The 24,005-nt window shown below is 44.8% G+C and overlaps 1 long non-coding RNA gene across 2 annotated transcripts in view; it reads right to left on the bottom strand.

Annotated features, from left to right (window-relative positions):
* The window catches only part of LOC128686422 (uncharacterized), a 162,018-nt gene that overhangs the window by 121,117 nt on the left and 16,896 nt on the right, over nt 1–24,005 (bottom strand). For both annotated transcript variants that reach the window (XR_011392094.1, XR_011392095.1), the window contains exon 2: nt 6,202–6,347. This is a non-coding gene — a long non-coding RNA (uncharacterized lncRNA). The remainder of the gene's footprint in view (nt 1–6,201; nt 6,348–24,005) is intronic.

The raw sequence follows: 24,005 nt of genomic DNA, 5'->3' as shown, positions 1-24,005 counted from the left end.
GAATGCCTTCCACATCCCCCCTCCCCTGGGCGCTGTATAATCCTACGGGTTTAGCGCTTCCCCCTTGATTATAATAATAATAATAATCTGACTGACATCACGAGCTTAGTAGCATTTCCCTGTAACCTTTCCAGTCTTCGCCTTTTATGTGAGTTGCAGACCAAAGCTGGATAATATATTCAAGATGGGACAGAGCTTTTCAACTTAATTTGGAGTGGGTTCCCTTGGAAAGCTCTCCCGAACTGGGCAAGTCATTATGATTCAGGCCAGACATGATGCACCCAGGAGCTGTGGATCGACCCCTACAACCACAAATAGGTGAGTATAAATAGGTTAGTACACACACACAAGCCAAGCAGACGATCTCAACAACGTAAAAAGTTCCAAAATCCAATAGCGAATGGAAAGTACAAGTTCTAGGCCTTTCACACTTAAGTGCTTTGTAAGGAGGTATGCAATGTAATGTTCCATGAGTCGAAGCTTTACTAAAGGTGTCCTGACAGCACTATATACATGACTCACAAAATTGCAACATTTCCCACCTAAAAGACTCAAATATTGCTAGCTGGTTTTCCCGAATCACTTCGTAACGTTTTTTTTTTTTTTTTTGCTAACACTCCAACAGTACGTCAATTTAAAACAAATTGTCTCTATTCACTCTGCTCTAATACGCTCACCTGGTCACCTCTGATGAAAAACACTATTTTAGAAATAATCTGGTTTCTGGTGTTTTGTGCTCGAGGTTTCTAATCATGGAATCTATTATTCTATTAGTTTTGTTGCTTGTTGATAGACACTGTGGTCGTTGCTAATGTCTACTCCAAGGTCGTGCATTTTCTTCCCTTGTTTTGGTTAGTTTGTTGTCAGATCTTTTGAATTCATGCTTGAGATTATTTTATCCAGAATGCATTACTTTACACATATAATTAGAGAGAGAGAGAGAGAGAGAGAGAGAGAGAGAGAGAGAGAGAGAGAGAGAGAGAGAGAGAGAAGGAAGCTTGTTACAGAACTTAGTCGTATCTCGCATCTGCTCGACAGCAGAGGTTGCAGAATTCTGTACGAGGCATAAGTATGCTCACTCCTTGAGTATGCTTCACTTTCTTGGATTTCCTGCCCTTCGTCTCATCTGCGACTTCTTGACAGAATAGAGAAGAGAGCAAGACGACTCACCTCTCGCCTGGACCCAGCCTGGACAGATCTGTCATTTCAGCAGAGTATATATATATATATATATATATATATATATAAACATTGATCTCTGGCTGAAGGAGACTCGAACCTACGAACCTTAGGACAAGGTACGCAGTGCTTTACCAATCTACCCACACTGGACAATACCTTAGCGTGTAGCTTGCGCTACACGTTTGATCCAAGGCCTTGGATCAAACGTGTAGCGCAAGCTACACGCCAAGGTATTGTTCAGTGTAGGTAGATTGGTAAATCACTGCGTACCTTGTCCTAAGGTTCGTAGGTTCGAGTCTCCTTCAGCCAGAGATCAGTGTTTGTGTATATTTCGCCTGCTCAAGTGAATTCCTTTGTATATATATATATATATATATATATATATATATATATATATATATATATATATATATATATATATATATATATATATAGACAAAGTACCACACTTGGCTCCACTCCTAGAACAGCTAGAAGTGAGCTTCCACAAAACAAGATGGGCAGCAGACAGCAACTCTGACTGTACTCTTCTCTAGAACATCATACATCTAAGATCATTATTTCCCAGGATGATTCGATTCTGGAAAATGCTGATACATCATAATGACTTTAACGAAATAAAGCCAGATGACCAAATGAAGTCGCTGGCCCACAGATGGTTCCAACTTCATCCTGTTCCTTATTCGTATGTCTCATGAGAATTAAGAAAGCTTAAAAATGAGCTGTAATAGGTAACAGTTGTTATCTTGTAAATAAAGTCAGGAACCTTTAATCTAACCTTGTAAAACCCTGTGTATAGAGAGAGAGAGAGAGAGAGAGAGAGAGAGAGAGAGAGAGAGAGAGAGAGAGAGAGAGAGAGAGAGAGAGAGAGAGAGAGAGAGAGAGAGAGAGAGAGAGAGAGAGAGAGAGAGAGAGAGAGAGAGAGAGAGAGAGAGAGAGAGAGAGAGAGAGAGAGAGAGAGAGAGAGAGAGAGAGAGAAAGAGAGAGAGAGAGAAAAAAAAACATTATTATCACAACTTACCCTCCCTCATTCTCCCCCTTCACCCCCCATCACCTCATCCTCACCCGTATATCCGGGGGTGCGCCTAGCTCACTGGTAAAAGCGTTCGACTCACAATCGAAAGGTCCCGGGTTCGATTTCAAGGCACAGAGAAACACTATGACTAGTTTCCTTACACCCCCCTATTCCTGCTGCCCCACCACATCTAGCGGTAAATAAACAAGCTCCAGACTGCTGGGGGTCGCATTCAGGGGGAAAGTTATGGCAGAAACTCCAGTCCTCCTGGAATGTCATATCCCGTTGAAGGAAAAAAAAGCCTAGACCTGTGCATGAAATTCCAGTCCTACTGGAATTTCATGCACAGGTCTAGAAACTGTTGTACTTGCTGGTAGCATTCAAGTGCTGGGTAAAAGGTATTCATCTAGCCAATGATGTTAATTAAAAGGCCTCTCATCCGACCTGTGCATGAAATTCCAGTCCTACTGGAATTTCATGCACAGGTCTAGAAACTGTTGTACTTGCTGGAAGCATTCAAGTGCTGGGTAAAAGGTATTCATCTAGCCAATGATGTTAATTAAAAGGCCTCTCATCCGCATCTCCCTGCTCCATAATTGTAACATTTCCTCTCACCAGCGCCACATCCTGAAAACCCTCGTTAAGAGACCATCACATTCTCATTAATTAGTGTAAAACTGTTCGTCCGCTTAAAACAGTTGAAGTTCTGGCCGGTCTAATTTAGCTTGGCTTTTATAGCGTCAATGAAGGTGATTCTGAGAAAGTTACACTTCTAGGATCACCCGAAGATTATCTTCTCTTCCAGACTGCTGCTGATCAGTGACTCACAGTCATGGCAGCTACTGTCACCCTCCCTTCAGATCGAACCTCATCACCGTCCATTAACCAAATATTATATGACCACTACTGATTTAACGCTTCCCCATTAATATAATAATAATGACGATGATGATGATGATAATAATAATAATAATAATAATAATAATAATAATAATAATAATAATAATAATAATAATAATAGCAACAGAGACAATAACAAAATAATCAACACAAAAACAACAAAAATTCCAAAACTATTACTGCTAATAATAATAATAATAATAATAATAATAATAATAATAATAATATTGTCATTGTAAATTTTTTTAATTCTACAGAATTGCTACTCCTACTACTCTCCTCAAGGGAGGTTCCTTGACGCTGGTGAGGGGCTCTTGATCTAGGGAATTGGATCTGTGCTCCAGTTCCCTGAATTAAACCTGAATACCTTCCATCTTTCCCCCCCCCCCGAGGCGTTGTATAATCCTACGGGTTTAGCGCTTCCCCATGATTATACTAATATATATATATATGTATTATTTCATATATATATATATATATATATATATATATATATATATATATATATATATATATATATATATATATATATATATATATATAAACACTGATCTCTGGCTGAAGGAGACTCGAACCTACGAACCTTGGCGTGTAGCGGATGCTACACGCCAAGGTATTGGTCCAGTGTGGGTAGATTGGTAAAGCACTGCGTACCTTGTCCTAAGGTTTGTAGGTTCGAGTCTCCTTCAGCCAGAGATCAGTGTTTGTGTATATTTCGCATGCTCTCGCGAATTCCTTGCATTGTTCAAATCTCTAGTAAGGCTGATGCATGCAGGGGATGAGATGAAAAGCTGTAAGCCTTCTCCCTGAAAGCTGGCTGCCTTGGATCAAACGTGTAGCGGATGCTACACGCCAAGGTATTGGTCCAGTGTGGGTAGATTGGTAAAGCACTGCGTACCTTGTCCTAAGGTTCGTAGGTTCGAGTCTCCTTCAGCCAGAGATCAGTGTTTGTGTATATTTCGCATGCTCTCGCGAATTCCTTGCATATATATATATATATATATATATATATATATATATATATATATATATATATATATATGTCGTGCCGAATAGGTAAAACTGGTCAATTAGCAAGAGCTCATTTAAAATTAAGTCTTTTCTAAAATTTTCTCTCTTATACGTTTAAAGATATATATATATATATATATATACGTCGTGCCGAATAGGCAGAACTTGCGATCTTGGCTTAAATAGCAACGCTCATCTTGCCATATAGGACAAGTGAAAATTTGTGTATGGAATAATTTCGCCAAAATCATTCTGAACCTAACGAAAAAAAATATATTTCACTGTGTTTGTTTAGTATTAAATTATTGTAAACAAACCTAAAATATATTTAGTTGGGTTAGGTTAAAATAAATTGTTCTTGTTATAATAAGGTTAGGTAAGTTTTCTAAGTTCCTTTTGGTGCAAAATTATAAATTTTTACATCAACATTAACGCCTGGACACCCTTGAAAAGAAACAACTCTATACAATGCAAGAACTATACATGCCAGATAGAGAACATCCTATACAAGTGGTAAATACCACGGATTATATCATCAATACTCCTCCTCACAGGACTCAAAGAATGACTCTTCCACAGAGGGTCCGTCGTTTTATCCATAAAGATGATTACCCTCGACCCATGATATTGAGCAACCTCCCTGATGAAGAAGATTGGGTAGCACCAGAACCCTTCTATGTATACTGAGAACATCATCGCCCCCAATTAGGGAGACATCTTATATAACAATCTAATGTAAAAATTATGCTATTTACCATGGCTGGACACCACCTGTAAGAAGCCATTGCCACGTAATTCTATAAACTGGCCAGAAAATTATTGCCTTCATTGTCGCATAAATATCCGTTGTGCAATCGAAAAAAAAGAAAAGAAAAAAAAAAAAAAAAAAAGCAATTGCAACTTGTATAATTACTACCAATTCAGAGTCATGTACTTATATACCTATTATATCTATGTGACTCTGATGGGTTAGTATTATACCCCTTCAAGAATATCTTATCATTTCACATACACTTTAAATTACACCAAAGTGGTTGGGCCACTTACCTTATATATGCTACCTCTCTCCCCCCTCCCACCCTTTTCCAATATTTCTATCCTTACCCATCCTTCTTCCTTACCTATCTTACCAAAGCTCTGGTCTGGACAATACAATACAATACATTAACGAAAAAAATATATCTATAAACCTATAAGAGAAAATTTTAGAAAGGACTTAATTTTAAATGAGTTCTTGCTAATTGACCAGTTTTACATATTCGGTACGACATATTATATATATATATATATATATATATATATATATATATATATATATATATATATATATATATATATATATATATATATATACGGTTATTTTTATATAGCCGGACTTGAGTCCTGGAAATGGGAAATACAATGCCTGCACTCTAAAGGAGGGTTTTCGGGATATTAGCAGTTTGGAGGGATATGTTGTGTATCTTTATACGTATATGCTTCTAAACTTTTGTGTTCTGGGCACCTCTGCAAAAACAGTGATTATGTGTGAGTGAGGTGAAAGTGTTGAATGATGATGAAAGCATTTTTCTTTCTGGGGATTTTCTTTCTTTTTGGGTCACCCTGTCTCGGTGGGAGACGGCCGACATGTTAAATATATATATATATATATATATATATATATATATATATATATATATATATATATATATATATTATTGTAACCACGAACAAGCGGTGTTTACTCAATAACACTACAACTAGCAGGGGGATCGACCTCGTGTTGTTTTAGCCCGCTTCATGGTGAGCGAAAATTCACGAAGCTTTAACCACGGGACCATGCAATCCTACATGAATCACGCACCCAGCAGAGCTAGGTGTTGTACCGTGATCCGTGGATATACATTGGTGTGGGTGCCTCAGAGCTAATTTCATTGTGCTCCCCGTTTGATGTACTAGGTTCCACAAGCAGTATATATAGTATTGTAACCACGAACGAGTGACATTTAATTATATATATATATATATATATATATATATATATATATATATATATATATATATATATATATATATTGTCATGTAAAAGTTATCAATAAAGATTAGCAACATACCTTACTTGTCCTGATGATGTCAGCGAATTTTTGTGTTGCAGATGAGTTTGAAAGAGCCCACTCAGTCGCTTGTGATGATAATCTCAGACACTGTAACTCAACCTTCGTTGGAATGTCATCGGGAGTAACCAGCGCCACGCAGTGCACTGCAAGATGAAGCAGTGAAGGCAACAACAGTAACATCGGCAGGCGTCACTGCAAGCTGATGCAGTGAATAAAACTGCACTAACATGGGTCAGGCGTCGGACTGGGGGAAAAAATGGGTTATAAAAACAATGGGTTGAGGAGGAGGAGGAGGAGGTGTGTGTGTGTTGGTTGTAAGCAACACAGTGCCCCACTAGTGAGGGCGGCCCGCCCGCCCGCGGTGGTGGGTGGGTGGGGGCGGCCCCAGGCGATGGTTTGGCACCATGCTGGGCAGCATCCTGTCGCGCCCCCACCCGCCACCCGCCACCCGTCTGCCGCCCATCCTCGCTACTCTCTCACTCACACACACACACACTCACACACACACACACACACACATACACACACACACACACACACACACACACACACACACACACGTACACACACACACACACACACACACACACACACACACACACACACACACACACACACACACACACACACACACACACGAGTCCTTGGTTTACCCGAAGGTGTAGGGAGGCAAAAACTAAGTGCAACAGAGAATGGAAAAGGTACAGGAGGCATAGGACCCAGGAAAACAAGGAGATTAGTAGAAGAGCCAGAAACGAGTATGCACAGATAAGGAGGGAGGCCCAGCGACAGTATGAAAACGACATAGCATCGAAAGTCAAATCTGACCCGAAACTGCTGTATAGCCACATTAGGAGGAAGACAACAGTCAAGGACCAGGTGATAAGGCTGAGGAAAGAAGGTGGAGAACTCACAAGAAACGATCAAGAGGTATGTGAGGAGCTCAACACGAGATTTAAGGAAGTATTTACAGTAGAGACAGGAAGGACTCTGGGGGGACAGACCAGATGGGGACACCAGCAAGGAATACACCAACAAGTGTTGGACGACATACATACAGATGAGGAGGAGGTGAAGAAACTGCTAAGGGACATCGATACCTCAAAGGCAATGGGACCAGACAACATCTCCCCGTGGGTCCTTAGAGAGGGAGCAGATATGTTGTGCATGCCACTTACCACAATCTTCAACACATCCCTGGAAACTGGGCAACTACCTGAGGTATGGAAGACGGCAAATGTAGTTCCCATTTTTAAAAAAGGAGACAGAAAAGAGGCACTAAACTATAGACCTGTGTCATTGACGTGTATAGTATGCAAAATTATGGAGAAGATTATCAGGAGGAGAGTGGTGGAGCACCTGGAACGGAACAGGAGTATAAATGCCAACCAGCACGGATTCACGGAAGGCAAATCCTGTGTCACAAACCTTCTGGAGTTTTATGATAAAATAACAGAAGTAAGACAAGAGAGAGAGGGGTGGGTTGATTGCATCTTCTTGGACTGCAAGAAGGCCTTTGACACAGTTCCTCACAAGAGATTAGTGCAGAAGCTAGAGCATCAGGCGCATATAACAGAAAGGGCACTGCAATGGATCAGAGAATACCTGACAGGGAGGCAACAACGAGTCATGGTACGTAATGATGTATCACAGTGGGCACCTGTGACGAGCGGGGTCCCACAGGGGTCGGTCCTAGGACCAGTGCTATTTTTGGTATATGTGAACGACATGACGGAAGGGTTAGACTCAGAAGTGTCCCTGTTTGCAGATGATGTGAAGTTAATGAGGAGAATTAAATCTGATGAGGACCAGGCAGGACTTCAAAGAGACCTGGACAGACTGGACACCTGGTCCAGCAAATGGCTTCTCGAATTTAATCCTGCCAAATGCAAAGTCATGAAGATGGGGGAGGGGCACAAAAGACCACAGACAGAGTATAGGCTAGGTGGCCAAAGACTGCAAACCTCACTCAAGGAGAAAGATCTTGGGGTGAGTATAACACCGAGCATGTCTCCGGAAGCACACATCAATCAGATAACTGCTGCAGCATATGGGCGCCTGGCAAACCTGAGAACAGCATTCCGATACCTTAGTAAGGAATCATTCAAGACACTGTACACCGTGTATGTCAGGCCCATACTGGAGTATGCAGCACCTGTTTGGAACCCGCACTTGATAAAGCACGTCAAGAAACTAGAGAAAGTACAAAGGTTTGCGACAAGGTTAGTTCCAGAGCTAAGGGGAATGTCCTATGAGGAAAGATTAAGGGAAATCGGCCTGACCACACTGGAGGACAGGAGGGTCAGGGGAGACATGATAACGACATATAAAATACTGCGTGGAATAGACAAGGTGGACAAAGACAGGATGTTCCAGGGAGGGGACACAGAAACAAGAGGCCACAATTGGAAGTTGAAGACACAAATGAGTCAGAGAGATAGTAGGAAGTATTTCTTCAGTCATAGAGTTGTAAGGCAGTGGAATAGCCTAGAAAATGACGTAGTGGAGGCAGGAACCATACACAGTTTTAAGACGAGGTTTGATAAAGCTCATGGAGCGGGGAGAGAGAGGGCCTAGTAGCAACCGGTGAAGAGGCGGGGCCAGGAGCTAGGACTCGACCCCTGCAACCACAAATAGGTGAGTACAGTATGCAAAACTGATTTCAGAAACTTGAATAAAGAGACTTTTTGAAATTTTAAGACGATATGTATCAGTCGTACTGTGGAGTACGCATCACCAGCATCGAGCGTCTAACTTATGATGTATATACAAATTTCTGAAAGGTCCAGAGGTTTACAGACAACTAGTCCCTGACGACTTTAGAAGAGAAGTACTAGTGGGAGATATGATTACAACATTCAATATAGTTAAGGGATTTGACAGAGAAGATAATCACACATTTAAAATGCAGGGCGTAGTTGCAAGGGACATAAGTGAAAGCTAATTAACCGGTGTGCCAGAGATGATAGGAAATATCAGGGTGGCAAATAAATGGAATGAACTAGATGAAGTAAACACAGATTGAAGAGTAGGTATGATAAGGTCCCTGAGATCAGAAGCCAATAAAGCCAGCGATTGTAGTTTAAGAGGCGGGGGTCAAGAGCTCAGATTCGGCCCACGTGAAAGCAAGTGAATAAGTACACACACACACACGGGACACTGTAAATCTCCAAGTAGATATAAACCAAGTCGACCAGATGGACGCAGTAAACTTGATCTTCAGTGAGGACAAATTTCAGCTACTCCGTTATAGAAAACTTGAGGTAATAAAAACGGAAATAAAAACTAGAATGGAGTCTAATCACACAGAGCGAAGGACTTAGGGGTGATAATGTCAAAGGATCTCACTTTCAAGTGTCATCAGCATAAATGCTATGAAAATGATAAGATGAAAATTGAGAATCTCCATAAGAAGGAATACCAAGCCAGTGATAATCTTCAATAGATCACTTGTTCTCTCTAGGCTGAAGTACTGATGTATACTAACAACCCCTTTCAAGGTTGGCGAAACTGCAGATCTAGTGAATGTACAGAGAACCTTTACTGCACATGTGTGTTCAGTCAAGCATCTTAATTCTTGGGAAAGTTTAAAGTTCCTTGAAATGTAATGCAGGCGAGGAACATAGATCATAATTTACACGTAGAAAATCTGAGAGAGACTAGTCCAAAATCTGCCCTCAGAAATCACTCCCTGTGAAAGCAAAAGAATCGGAGGCTGTGCAACATACCCCAATGAAGAACAGGGCTGAGAAACTGAGAGAAAACACAAGAAGTGTCAGGTGCCCAAGATTATACTGAACAGCCTCCAACCATGCATAAGGGGACCGCTAATAAGCCACTAGCTGTCTTCACGAGGGAACTGAATAGGTTCTTAAGTTGGTTCCTGACAATCTGAGTTGTGGTTTGTTTACTGGAGTGCTTGCAGTAAGCAGCAAGAGCTTTGATCCACTAGGAAGTCTGGTCATGGGCCGGGCTGCGGGTGTGTTGTTCCTCAAAACACCCTCCTGGTGGTAACCAGCTAGATACAATAAAAAAAAAGAGATTACATAGGCACGAGGCAATTCCCAAGTGGAGTGCCGTGGGAAAGGGAGCTAGAAGGAAAGGCTGTGAAAGAAATGATACAGTATGTAACTTGAAGTGCCAGAAAGCATAAGAAAATTTCATTCCCACAAGCACTAGAAGCACAAACAAGAACAGGGTGAGCCCATGGGTCACCGAAGGTGGTAGGAGGTAAAAAACTGAAAGTGCAAGACAGTGGAACAAATATAGAAAGCAAAAAATTGCTAGAGAAGAAGGAAGCAGGCAAAAGAGTCAGAAATGAATATGTATTGGCAAGACAAGAGGGTAAACGACAGTTCGAGAATGATAACATCGATACCCAAATTTGAGCCAAAGTTGATGTACATCCACATTTGACAGAAGACAACTGTGAAGGACAAGATAATAAGGCTGAAGAAGGGAGGAAGGAGCTCACTAGAAATTATCAGGAAATCTGCAAGGAACTGAATAAAATATTTAGGTAGGTATTCTCAGAGGAATCAGGAACACTGCCAAACTCAAAGAGAGGGTAGTGCACCAGCGAGTACTGGTCACAGTACAAACAATGAAAGGAGAGATGAAGAAACTACTGAGCAAGCTAGATGCCTCGAAGACAATAGAACTAAGTAACATCTCTCTGTAGGTTATGAGAGAGGAAGCAAAAGAAATGCTTGAATCGCTAGCACTATCTTCAGTAAGTCAACTGAAACACCTCTGGAAAACATAAGAGAGGAGGAACATTGCAGCAGGCCTACGGGCCTTTACTTGGCAAGTCCTTGTGAAACAGTGACCGTAGTGCCGATGTTTCAAAATGGGGACCGATAAGTTGCATTAAACACAGGCCAATGTTACTGATATGCACAGTATGCAAAGTTATGAAGATTAATATAAAGAGTAGCTGAGCACCTGGGAAAGAGTAGATTCATAAATAACGGCCAACACTGTTTTAGAGATGGTAAATCCTGATTCACAAATCTGCTAGAGTTCTATGATAAGGTAACGAAAATTAGAGAGGCGAGAGAGGGGAGAGATGGGCGGACAGCATATTTTTGGACTCTCGGAAAACATTTGAAACAGTACCTCACAAGAGACTGGAACAAAATATATAGGAACAGACAGGAATAACAGGGAAAAGCATTAGAATAGATCAAGGAATAATTAACAAGAAAGAAATAACAAGGAGGAGACCTTGGGATGGGTGATAGTGACGAGTGGGGTACCACAAGGGTCTATGCTTGGAGCTGTATCTTTTCTTGTGTATGTAAAAGACATGCCAGAAGAAACTGAGTCTGAACTATCTTCTTCGTATGTGACGTAAAACTAATGAGGAGAATACAAAACTGGAGCAGACGAAGAATTACAACAAAAGCGTCATGACCAGCTGCATGATTGGTCTGACAAATGGCTATTAGAATTTAACCCCAGGAAATGCAAAGCCGGCATTTTTAAGGGTAGCGTGTGTATGCTCACCTAATAGTAGTTACAGAGGTCGATTCTCACCTAGTTCCTCTCTTCTGGCCGGTACTGGGTTCCTTCTTTCCTGGTTGCACAAACGTTATCATACATATCCTTAAAACTATGTACTGATCCTAGATCATTCCACTTCCTGACTACTCTAAAGCTTAAGAAGTGTTTCCTAACATTCCTGTGGTTCGTTTGTGTTTTAACTTTCAGCTGTGACCCCTTGTACCTGAGACCCTCCTCTCAAACATGCTCGCCCTCTTCACCCATTGGGTTCCTTTGAGTATCTTGTACGTCGTAATCATGTCACCTCTGGTCTTTCTGTCCTTTAATCTCGTTAGGTTTAGTTTATTCAGCTTCTGATCTCTATAAGTAGTTTCATTATAAATCCTTGCACTTTTTCTGCCTTCTTTCCATGCTTTATCAGATGCGGGTTCCATAATGGTGCTGTGTACTCTAAGATGGACCTGACGTATGCCGTGTATAAGGTCGTGAATGCTTCCTTGTTGAAGTTCCTGAAAGCTTTCCTAAAATTTACCAATCTCGTGTTTGCTGCAGCGGTTATTCGGCTGATGTGCTTCAGGTAATATACTCAGAACTATGCTCACCCTGAGGTCCCTCTTTCTCCAGGAAGGTTTTCATTCTTTGTCCCTGAGCCTGTACTCTGTTTCCGGTCGTCTTTGACCATCCCAGCATTTACTGGGGTTAAATTCTAATAGCCACTTACCAGATCAATCCTGCAGCTTGTCCACATCCATTTCCATGGTCTTCTCTTCTTATTTTCATTTATTTCAAATCATCTACGAACATTGACTCTGAGTCAATTGTGTCTGTTACATAGTTAACGTACACAAGCAAAAGTGTGTGTGTGTGTGTGTGTGTAATCACCTATATATGGTTGCAGGGGTCGAGTCACACGTGTCCACGGATACAGGTGCGTGACAACTGTGCGTGACAAGTGTCAAGGACAAAAGGTGATGTGAGTAACAGACAGAGACAGGGATAATTTATTTACCCCCAAGAGGAACAGCAACAGCAGTTACCGGAGACAAAGATGTGACAAGTATACTGTGACAGGAAGTAAACACTTCCCCTCCCCTCCCCACAGCAGGGCAAGCATCCTGCCCCTCCCCTCCCTCTCCTTTCACCTCCGTTTCCCCTTTCTTCCCCCTCCCATCCTTTTCCTACTCCCCATCATCGTCATATCCCCTCTCTTCCCTTCATTTACTTCTCACATTCATCCTCACCTTCCCTTGCTCTTCCTTCTGATTGGAGATGAGGTACGGAAGTCACCACGATTGATGAACGCGATGTTTTGAACGTTCCCTGGAGATACTTGGCTACCGAGATGTTTCGCACATGACTTTAATTAACATTTTTGTAGCTCAAGAATCAGGTGGTGGAGGCAAGAGTCAGGTGGTGGAGGCAAGAGTCAGGTGGTGGAGGCAAGAGTCAGGTGGTGGAGGCAAGAGTCAGGTGGTGGAGGCAAGAGTCAGGTGGTGGAGGCAGGTGTCAGGTGGTGGAGGCAAGAGTCAGGTGATGGAGGCAAGAGTCAGGTGGTGGAGGCAAGAATCAGGTGGTGGAGGCAAGAGTCAGGTGGTGGAGGCAAGAGTCAGGTGGTGAAGGCAAGTGTCAGGTGGTGGAGGCAAGAGTCAGGTGATGGAGGCAAGAGTCAGGTGGTGGAGGCAAGAGTCAGGTGGTGGAGGCAAGAGTCAGGTGGTGGAGGCAAGTGTCAGGTGGTGGAGGCAAGAGTCAGGTGATGGAGGCAAGAGTCAGGTGGTGGAGGCAAGAGTCAGGTGGTGGAGGCAAGAGTCAGGTGGTGGAGGCAAGAGTCAGGTGGTGGAGGCAAGAGTCAGGTGGTGGAGGCAAGAGTCAGGTGGTGGAGGCAAGTGTCAGGTGGTGGAGGCAAGAGTCAGGTGGTGGAGGCAAGAGTCCGGTGGTGGAGGCAAGAGTCCGGTGGTGGAGGCAAGAGTCAGGTGGTGGAGGCAAGAATCAAGTGGTGGAGGCAAGAGTCAGATGGTGAGATTGAGAGTTAAGGGAGGGAGGTGAACAGGACACAACAAACCACAAAGCAAGACAACTAATTTCAAGTATAAATTCTGCGACGCTACAACGAACCTCAGACCAGTTTGTCCAGTGTCCGGTGTGGGGTGTGGTGAGGTGGGTGTGTGGTGAGGTGGGTGTGTGGTGAGGTGGGTGTGTGAGTGTGGTGAGGTGGGTGTGGTGAGGTGGGTGTGTGGGTGTGGTGAGGTGGGTGTGTGGGTGTGGTGAGGTGGGTGTGTGGGTGTGGTGAGGTGGGTGTGTGGGTCTGGTGAGGTGGGTGTGTTGGTGTGGTGAGGTGGGTGTGTGGGTGTGGTGAGGTGGGTGTGTTGGTGTGGTGAGGTGGGTGTGTGGGTGTGGTGAGGTGGGTGTGTTGGTGTGGTGAGGTGGGTGTGTGGGTGTGGTGAGGTGGGTGTGTGGGTGTGGTGAGGTGGGTGTGTGGGTGTGAGGTGGGTGTGTTGGTGTGGTGAGGTGGGTGTGTTGGTGTGGTGAGGTGGGTGTGTGGGTGTGGTGAGGTGGGTGTGTTGGTGTGGTGAGGTGGGTGTGTTGGTGTGGTGAGGTGGGTGTGTGGGTGTGGTGAGGTGGGTGTGTTGGTGTGGTGAGGTGGGTGTGTGGGTGTGGTGAGGTGGGTGTGTTGGTGTGGTGAGGTGGGTGTGTGGGTGTGGTGAGGTGGGTGTGTGGGTGTGGTGAGGTGGGTGTGTGGGTGTGGTGAGGTGGGTGTGTGGGTGTGGTGAGGTGGGTGTGTGGGTGTGGTGAGGTGGGTGTGTGGGTGTGGCGAGGTGGGTGTGTGGGTGTGGTGAGGTGGGTGTGTGGGTGTGGTGAGGTGGGTGTGTGGGTGTGGTGAGGTGGGTGTGTGGGTGTGGCGAGGTGGGTGTGTGGGTGTGGTGAGGTGCGTGTATTGGTGTGGTGAGGTGGGTGTGTGGGTGTGGCGAGGTGGGTGTGTGGGTGTGGTGAGGTGGGTGTGTGGGTGTGGTGAGGTGGGTGTGTGGGTGTGGTGAGGTGGGTGTGTGGGTGTGGTGAGGTGGGTGTGTTGGTGTGGTGAGGTGGGTGTGTGGGTGTGGTGAGGTGGGTGTGTGGGTGTGGTGAGGTGGGTGTGTGGGTGTGGTGAGGTGGGTGTGTGGGTGTGGTGAGGTGGGTGTGTGGGTGTGGTGAGGTGGGTGTGTGGGTGTGGCGAGGTGGGTGTGTGGGTGTGGTGAGGTGGGTGTGTGGGTGTGGTGAGGTGGGTGTGTGGGTGTGGTGAGGTGGGTGTGTGGGTGTGGCGAGGTGGGTGTGTGGGTGTGGTGAGGTGCGTGTATTGGTGTGGTGAGGTGGGTGTGTGGGTGTGGCGAGGTGGGTGTGTGGGTGTGGTGAGGTGGGTGTGTGGGTGTGGTGAGGTGGGTGTGTGGGTGTGGTGAGGTGGGTGTGTGGGTGTGGTGAGGTGGGTGTGTTGGTGTGGTGAGGTGGGTGTGTGGGTGTGGTGAGGTGGGTGTGTGGGTGTGGTGAGGTGGGTGTGTGGGTGTGGTGAGGTGGGTGTGTGGGTGTGGTGAGGTGGGTGTGTGGGTGTGGTGAGGTGGGTGTGTGGGTGTGGTGAGGTGGGTGTGTGGGTGTGGTGAGGTGGGTGTGTGGGTGTGGTGAGGTGGGTGTGTGGGTGTGGTGAGGTGGGTGTGTGGGTGTGGTGAGGTGGGTGTGTGGGTGTGGTGAGGTGGGTGTGTGGGTGTGGTGAGGTGGGTGTGTGGGTGTGGTGAGGTGGGTGTGTGGGTGTGGTGAGGTGGGTGTGTGGGTGTGGTGTGGTGGGTGTGTGGGTGTGTGTATGTGTGTGTGTGGGTGTGGTGAGGTGGTTGTGTGTGTGTGGTGAGTGTGGGTGTGGTGAGGTGGGTGTGTGGGTGTGGTGAGGTGGGTGTGTGGGTGTGGTGAGGTGGGTGTGTGGGTGTGGTGAGGTGGGTGTATGGGTGTGGTGAGGTGGGTGTGTGGGTGTGGTGAAGTGGGTGTGTGGGTGTGGTGAGGTGGGTGTGGGTGTGAGGTGGGGGTGGGTGTGGTGAGGTGGGTGTGTGGGTGTGGTGGTGGGTGTGTGGGTGTGGTGAGGTGGGTGTGTGGGTGTGGTGAGGTGGGTGTGTGGGTGTGGTGAGGTGGGTGTGTGGGTGTGGTGAGGTGGGTGTGTGGGTGTGGTGAGGTGGGTGTGTGGGTGTGGTGAGGTGTGTGTGTGTGTGTGTGTGTGTGTGTGTGTGTGTGTGTGTGTGTGTGTGTGTGTGTGTGTGTGTGTGTGTGTGTGTGTGTGTGTGTGTGTGTGTGTGTGTGTGTGTGTGTTGAAGCATAAATAACAACTAAAGACAACAATGAACCATAGTGATGTTAGGAAAATCTTTTCACTTTCAGAATGATGAATAACTGGAATGAGCTACAAGATGAAGTGATAGAGGCAAATTCAGTACACAGTTTCAAGAGTAGGAATGATAAAACTCATGAAGCGAGGAACTAATAATGCCAGATATTGAAACTATTTCCTCGACTGGAGTATTATCTCTCTATGGTTCAGTTGTTGATCATTACGTTGGTGTTTTGAGAAGCGCCAGTCCTCGGGTCGAGTCTACACTCTACATTAAATTCATTTGTTATAAATTTTCTGGTTTATATATTGAAGATTATAGAGGATAAAACTTTAATTATTACGAGACCAGGTAGAGGAAGAGCAAATTAGGTCCTTATAGAGGCGAGGAGAGCTAAATCATCTGTATGTGACGGATCGTGATGGTATGCAGGTACGCTGCTCAGTGATCTTGAAATGGTGTCTGTTTTCTGGCCGGCATGTTAACTCCGTTCCTGTACAACTCCACTGCCAGTACTATATATTTCAGCAATAAATTTGCCCCCTATCTTGTGTCATTTTCTAGTGAAACCTCTTATGGTTTTGGTAGTGATGACTTCGACATTAGATTTACTTTTCTTTACCTCTTGTACAATGATATCTGCTTCGTTACCTGCGTTGTTGGTAATCCCGGATGATGTGTGACGTGCAGTATGGCGCAGATATTATCGATGACTCCCAGCTTCTACGTATACGAGGTTTGAGATTCTTTAGGCCCCCAGAAAGAACCTCATCAAGATTCATCGTTTGGTATTCTTATCGTTCATGTTGGACGTGTGTCTATTAGGATCCGTGTCTCTTTTGACACGCATCTCTTTGAATACGTATCACTTTAGACATGTGTCTCTTTGGACACGTGTCTTCTTGGAAGTGTAGCTCAATGACGCATAGAATAATAATATATCTTATTTTATGCGTCTCTTAGAGTACATCTCATTAGACACGCGTCCTTGGACACGTTTCTCCTTGAGCACTTGTTTCCTTGGGCATTTACCGCGTTGGACACTTGTTTCCTTAGATACGTGTCTCCCTGGACAAGTATAAACTTGGACACGTATTAACTTGGACAACTGTCTGATGCTTGATGTTATTCACTGATCTCACTCTGTAAGCCCAGTATCACGCGGGTGACAAAGGTGTCATTTTAAAAAGGGTCCAGTCAAGTGCCTTTATAAAATGAAGTCTGGAGCCTTTTACAGAGTCTTCAGGCTTACAAGACAGGCTGACAACAAAATAGACTGACAGTAAGTCATGAAGACAGCCCCATATGATAAGCTGTCATATTTGAAGACACAGCAGAATAAATGTCCACTGAATCGTTGGTGCTTCATAAGATTGTGATGCCGTGCTTTTCTGGAAAGATAACTTTTGAGCGAGTATTGTTAATTGCTTCCTTGTTGGTGTCGCAATGCATGGGCGGGAAAGAGTCGAGAGGTTTCAATATATATATAGTGGGAAGTAAGATGGCAGACTCCTATTTTATCCTCGGGCGTTACATGAGACAGTGAGGGAAAGGAGCAGAGGATTAGGGTCACTATGATAGTTAGGGGAGGGGGGAGGCCACCACGACAATAAGACCATCAGGGGAGGAGAGGGTAAAGAGCACCCCACGACAATAAGATAGTCAGGGGAAGGGAAGGAAAGAGGGAGAGTCACCACGACAATATCCAGGGGTTGAGCTCTTGTAATCCGCCGGGCGACGGGCTGCACGTGCTTCGTCACATCAATCCCTGCCAGGATGTGTCTGGCATGCTGGCAGGGTCCTGACTGTGATCCACCTGTGTAGTCTTGTCCACACTCTTCTGTCCAGCTCACACACTAACAGACCACACACACACACACACACACACACACACACACACACACACACACACGCACACACACACACACACACACACACACACAGACCGAGTATAGGCTAGGTGGCCAAAGACTGCAAACCTCACTCAAGGAGAAAGATCTTGGGGTGAGTATAACACCGAGCATGTCTCCGGAAGCACACATCAACCAGATAACTGCTGCAGCATATGGGCGCCTGGCAAACCTGAGAACAGCATTCCGATACCTTAGTAAGGAATCGTTCAAGACACTGTACACCGTGTATGTCAGGCCCATACTGGAGTATGCAGCACCTGTTTGGAACCCGCACTTGATAAAGCACGTCAAGAAACTAGAGAAAGTACAAAGGTTTGCGACAAGGTTAGTTCCAGAGCTAAGGGGAATGTCCTATGAAGAAAGATTAAGGGAAATCGGCCTGACGACACTGGAGGACAGGAGGGTCAGGGGAGACATGATAACGACATATAAAATACTGCGTGGAATAGACAAGGTGGACAAAGACAGGATGTTCCAGGGAGGGGACACAGAAACAAGAGGCCACATTTGGAAGTTGAAGACACAAATGAGTCAGAGAGATATTAGGAAGTATTTCTTCAGTCACAGAGTTGTAAGGCAGTGGAATAGCCTAGAAAATGACGTAGTGGAGGCAGGAACCATACACAGTTTTAAGACGAGGTTTGATAAAGCTCATGGAGCGGGGAGAGAGAGGGCCCAGTAGCAACCGGTGAAGAGGCGGGGCCAGGAGCTAAGACTCGACCCCTGCAACCACAAATAGGTGAGGTGATTACACACACACACAGAAGCCTAATGCACAATATATTTTTAGCACAAGGGTTCAATATGCACGTGCTAAATACAGTAGTTAACTAAACAGGCAGCTGTTAGAAGTCATGGCTGTACAAGTGTTAGGAAGTGTTAGGAAATGGACACACTGGTGTCAGACACTAGAAGATGGCAGCTCCGGCCTTGCAATCTGAAGATCACAAAAGCTAGACAAGTGCAGCTAGAGGCTCCGTCTAACACATTCATTCAGGCTTAACCAAGTAGCTGTTATCTTCAGAATGATAAGACTGTCCCAGCGAGTGTGGAATCCCAGCAAGGAGAAGAAACAACTATCATTTTGAAATAGACACGTTTAGCAGAGGAACTTTATTAAAATTTTCGCCTGTACAGCAGTCTCTCCTTCAGTTACCCTTGAATAATGATGTCTGTCTGTTCTACTTCTCGGCATTACGCTATTTGATAATCCTCATTTAATATTTATGTATAAGGTTCAAAATCTCCTCCGAAGAAAGAGTAAGACTCATTATATACACGGCTTTGAGAAGTAATCAGTTGGTACAGGACTGCCAACAAGTATGGTAGAAACTCGGTCAACGGCGATCCTTCACTACAAGTGAACTTTAGTCTTGGGAAATGGCTTTGTGCAGAGCAAAGGGTTTTCTGTGATAAAGATTAGATGTGCAAATAATATAGCAAAAGGAGAGCTTTATTAGTGTGACATATTACCTACAGGAACCTTCATCAAGTTGGTAAAACGTCGTACTAAGTATAGCTGCGATAGACTTCAAATATAAGAGTATTACCAATATTAGATAGTCTTAAGGAAAATATCGCTGTATAGCCCTTGTGGTTTAGCGCTTCTTTTTGATTATAATAATAATAATAATAAGGAAAATACAGTTAAGCATTATGATGGCATATTAAGTGGTGTTTAAAAGAGAGAGAGAGAGAGAGAGAGAGAGAGAGAGAGAGAGAGAGAGAGAGAGAGAGAGAGAGAGAGAGAGAGAGAGAGAGAGAGAGAGAGAGAGAGAGAGAAATAGAGACAGCAGTTGAAAAAGTTTTGCTTATTAATATAACTTCAAGAAGTATAATATACTTGAAATAATTTGTTAACATTTACACATACTATATTCACCACTTGGTCCTTGTGTGTGACTTGCTTCCTATGTCCCCCACAGTCTGTATTCTGTTTCCAGGCTTCTTGTGCTTGTTTTCGAAGCCTTTCGCTTGCTGGGTGAGGGGGGTGTGATCTTCGGTAGCCACTTGTTTGATTATGCCTGCAGTCTCTCCAGGTGTGTGTGTGTGTGTGTTTGTGTGTGTGTGTGTGTTTGTGTGTGTGTGTGTGTGTGTGTGTGTGTGTGTGTGTGTGTGTGTGTGTGTGTGTGTGTGTGTGTGTGTGTGTGTGTGTGTTTGTGTGTGTGTGTGTGTGTGTGTGTGTGTGTGTGTGTGTGTGTGTTTGTGTGTGTGTGTGTGTGTGTGTGTGTGTGTGTGTGTGTGTGTGTGTGTGTGTGTGTGTGTGTGCTACAGCTATTCAAGTGCCTAACAGCAGAGCCTGTTCTCACCTTGTGTGTGTGCATATGTTTATGTAAACAGTCCTTATTTCCCACGTATGTACTACATATGTATTGTATATGTACCCGATCTCTTGGTTCCCACTGTACTGTCTTACGCGTTTAAAATTACGTTCAAAAATAAATACACTAGGCTTCGCCTATATGCCGCTACCTCTAAATTCTATTAAATGCCAGTAAATGCTGCTTATTCTAATTCTGATAGCTCGAGGAGAGTGACCCCCAATTCCAGCTAGAGACAGGTACTACTGACCCCATGCAACTCAAACTAGGTGAATATTACTTGCGGCTGGCAGCGGAGTAACGTTGAGGGTCTGTCCTGTCCCAGAAGTTAAGATGTTTGATGCTTCTCGGTAATTTTTCCACTAACTTCCTGTATGCACTATAGTCTCTAGCTCTTCTAATTTTTTCACTCAATCACTGTATTTACTGACACATCTATACATATCTCTTATCTCCCTGGTCTTGAGTCGCACTTATTCTTCAAATACCCCACTGTGTTATTATGGCAACACTATTTAGGCCTGACACAACCGTTCACCCTTCCAACGGCCCCCACTAAACACATAGTCACTATTTCCTTTGTTTTCTTTTCTGTGCTCACTTATATTTCCTTTTTTCGGAGCTTAAGTGATTATATGGACTCTTATGCATGCACACACCTATATCCCACACTCTATTCCTTATGGCAAAGTCAGAAATTACCACCAAAACACTAGCTCAAACCGCGTGACTCCTCCACGAGTGTGTGTGTGTGTGTGTATGTGTGTGTGTGTACTCACCTATTTGTACTCACCTATTTGTGGTTGCAGGGGTCGAGTCCTAGCTCCTGGCCCCGCCTCTTCACCGGTTGCTACTAGGCCCTCTCTCTCCCCGCTCCATGAGCTTTATCAAACCTCGTCTTAAAACTGTGTATGGTTCTTGCCTCCACTACGTCATTTTCTAGGCTATTCCACTGCCTTACAACTCTATGACTGAAGAAATACTTCCTACTATCTCTCTGACTCATTTGTGTCTTCAGCTCCAATTGTGGCCTCTTGCTTCTGTGTCCCCTCCCTGGAACATCCTGTCTTTGTCCACCTTGTCTATTCCACGCAGTATTTTATATGTCGTTATCATGTCTCCCCTGACCCTCCTGTCCTCCAGTGTCGTCAGGCCGATTTCCCTTAATCTTTCTTCATAGGACATTCCCCTTAGCTCTGGAACTAACCTTGTCGCAAACCTTTGTACTTTCTCTAGTTTCTTGACGTGCTTTATCAAGTGCGGGTTCCAAACAGGTGCTGCATACTCCAGTATGGGCCTGACATACACGGTGTACAGTGTCTTGAACGATTCCTTACTAAGGTATCGGAATGCTGTTCTCAGGTTTGCCAGGCGCCCATATGCTGCAGCAGTTATCTGATTGATGTGTGCTTCCGGAGACATGCTCGGTGTTATACTCACCCCAAGATCTTTCTCCTTGAGTGAGGTTTGCAGTCTTTGGCCACCTAGCCTATACTCTGTCTGTGGTCTTCTGTGCCCTTCCCCTATCTTCATGACTTTGCATTTGGCAGGATTAAATTCGAGAAGCCATTTGCTGGACCAGGTGTCCAGTCGGTCCAGGTCTCTTTGAAGTCCTGCCTGGTCCTCATCAGATTTAATTCTCCTCATTAACTTCACATCATCTGCAAACAGGGACACTTCTGAGTCTAACCCTTCCGTCATGTCGTTCACATATACCAAAAATAGCACTGGTCCTAGGACCGACCCCTGTGGGACCCCGCTCGTCACTCGTTGTTGCCTCCCTGTCAGGTATTCTCTGATCCATTGCAGTGCCCTTCCTGTTATATGCACCTGATGCTCTAGCTTCTGCACTAATCTCTTGTGAGGAACTGTGTCAAAGGCCTTCTTGCAGTCCAAGAAGATGCAATCAACCCACCCCTCTCTCTCTTGTCTTACTTCTGTTATTTTATCATAAAACTCCAGAAGGTTTGTGACACAGGATTTGCCTTCCGTGAATCCGTGCTGGTTGGCATTTATACTCCTGTTCCGTTCCAGGTGCTCCACCACTCTCCTCCTGATAATCTTCTCCATAATTTTGCATACTATACACGTCAATGACACAGGTCTATAGTTTAGTGCCTCTTTTCTGTCTCCTTTTTTGAAAATGGGAACTACATTTGCCGTCTTCCATACCTCAGGTAGTTGCCCAGTTTCCAGGGATGTGTTGAAGATTGTGGTAAGTGGCACGCACAACATATCTGCTCCCTCTCTAAGGACCCACGGAGAGATGTTGTCCGGTCCCATTGCCTTTGAGGTATCGATGTCCCTTAGCAGTTTCTTCACCTCCTCCTCATCTGTATGTATGTCGTCCAACACTTGTTGGTGTATTCCTTGCTGGTGTCCCCATCTGGTCTGTCCCCCCAGAGTCCTTCCTGTCTCTACTGTAAATACTTCCTTAAATCTCGTGTTGAGCTCCTCACATACCTCTTGATCGTTTCTTGTGAGTTCTCCACCTTCTTTCCTCAGCCTTATCACCTGGTCCTTGACTGTTGTCTTCCTCCTAATGTGGCTTTACAGCAGTTTCGGGTCAGATTTGACTTTCGATGCTATGTCGTTTTCATACTGTCGCTGGGCCTCCCTCCTTATCTGCGCATACCCGTTTCTGGCTCTTCTACTAATCTCCTTGTTTTCCTGGGTCCTATGCCTCCTGTACCTTTTCCATTCTCTGTTGCACTTAGTTTTTGCCTCCCTACACCTTCGGGTAAACCAAGGACTCGTTTTGGTCTTCCTATTATTTCTGTTTCCCTTGGGAACAAAACTTTCCTCTGCCTCCTTGCACTTTGTTGCCACATATTCCATCATCTCGTTTACTGATTTTCCTACCATTTCTCTGTCCCACTGAACCTCCTGCAGGAAGTTTCTCATACCTGTGTAGTCCCCCCCTTTTATAGTTTGGCCTGTCCCCTTCAGTTCCTGTTACCTTCTCCACTTGTAACTCTACTATATAGTCAAAACTCAGAACCACATGATCGCTAGCTCCAAGGGGCCTCTCGTAAGTGATGTCCTCAATGTCTGAACTGCTCAGGGTGAACACAAGATCCAGTCTTGCTGGCTCATCCTCCCCTCTCTCTCTGGTTGTGTCCCTGACATGTTGATGCATGAGGTTTTCAAGTACCACATCCATCATCTTGGCTCTCCATGTTTCGGGACCCCCATGTGTGTGTGTGTGTGTGTGTGTGTGTGTGTGTGTGTGTGTGTGTGTGTGTGTGTGTGTGTGTGTGTGTGTGTGTGTATGTGTGTGTGTGTGTGTGTGTGTATGTGTGTGTGTGTGTGTGTGTGTGTGTGTATGTGTGCGTGTGTGTGTGTGTATGTGTGTGTGTATGTGTGTGTGTGTGTGTGTGTGTATGTTTGTGTGTATGTGTGTGTGTGTGTGTGTGTGTGTGTGTGTGTGTGTGTATGTGTGTGTGTGTGTGTGTGTGTGTGTGTATGTGTGTGTATGTGTGTGTGTGTGTGTGTGTGTGTGTGTGTGTGTGTGTGTGTGTGTGTGTGTGTGTGTGTGTGTAATGTGTGTGTGTGTACTCACCTAGTTGTACTCACCTAGTTGAGGTTACGGGGGTCGAGTCCGAGCTCCTGGCCCCGCCTCTTCACTGATCGCTACTAGGTCACTCTCCCTGAGCCGTGAGCTTTTTCATACCTCTGCTTAAAGCTATGTATGGATCCTGCCTCCACTACATCGCTTCCCAAAC

This window comes from Cherax quadricarinatus, chromosome 17, assembly GCF_038502225.1.
Source record: "Cherax quadricarinatus isolate ZL_2023a chromosome 17, ASM3850222v1, whole genome shotgun sequence".
Classification (NCBI taxonomy): domain Eukaryota; kingdom Metazoa; phylum Arthropoda; class Malacostraca; order Decapoda; family Parastacidae; genus Cherax; species Cherax quadricarinatus.
This window is presented reverse-complemented; position numbering and strand designations above follow the sequence as displayed.